General features: G+C 40.8%; 1 non-coding gene across 1 annotated transcript; it reads left to right on the top strand.

The window, feature by feature from the left end:
• The first annotated feature begins 270 nt into the window (after positions 1-270).
• On the top strand, positions 271-395 carry LOC118852492. The gene has a single exon (XR_005010568.1). It is a non-coding gene; the product is annotated as a U6atac minor spliceosomal RNA (small nuclear RNA).
• The last annotated feature ends 206 nt before the right edge of the window (positions 396-601 follow it).

Genomic DNA, 601 nt, shown 5'->3' with positions numbered 1-601 from the left:
GGGCAACTAGGGTTAAATGACTTGCCCAAGGTCACACAGCCAGTAAGTGTGTGAAGTGTCTGAGGCCAGATTTGAACTCAGGTCCTCCTGAATCAAGGGCTTTTGCTCTACTCACTGTACCACCTACCTGTTCCAGGGCTGAAAATTCTTGATCAGGGTAGTGACTTTCTCCCAGGTGATTTAGAAATATTATTTAAGTAGTGTGTTGTTGCTGTTGCTTGTCCTTCATTCTGGAAGAGGACCATGGCCTCAGGAAGGTGATTCCATGACATGTAAGTGGGAGAGAAGGTTAGCACTCCCTTTGATAAGGATGGAAGAGGTCCTAGAAACCTTTATAACATATAGCAGGTTAAGACATTGCTACCTACTTTGTGGCATCTAAACAAGTAATGTGTGAAGGTAGACTGGAGAGAAAGATTGGGAATAAAGTTGAATTAGGAGGCTGTCATCATCCATATACAATATGATATATGTTGATGAAACTGCTATTGTCAGGCACTATGTTAAGAAAAAGAAAGTCCCTTCCCTCAAGGAGCTTATAATCTAATTCAGTTCAATGAACATTTATTAAGTGCCTATTATATTCCAGGAACTGTGTTAA

Source organism: Trichosurus vulpecula, chromosome 5 (assembly GCF_011100635.1).
Source record: "Trichosurus vulpecula isolate mTriVul1 chromosome 5, mTriVul1.pri, whole genome shotgun sequence".
Taxonomy (NCBI): Eukaryota; Metazoa; Chordata; class Mammalia; order Diprotodontia; family Phalangeridae; genus Trichosurus; species Trichosurus vulpecula.
This window is presented reverse-complemented; position numbering and strand designations above follow the sequence as displayed.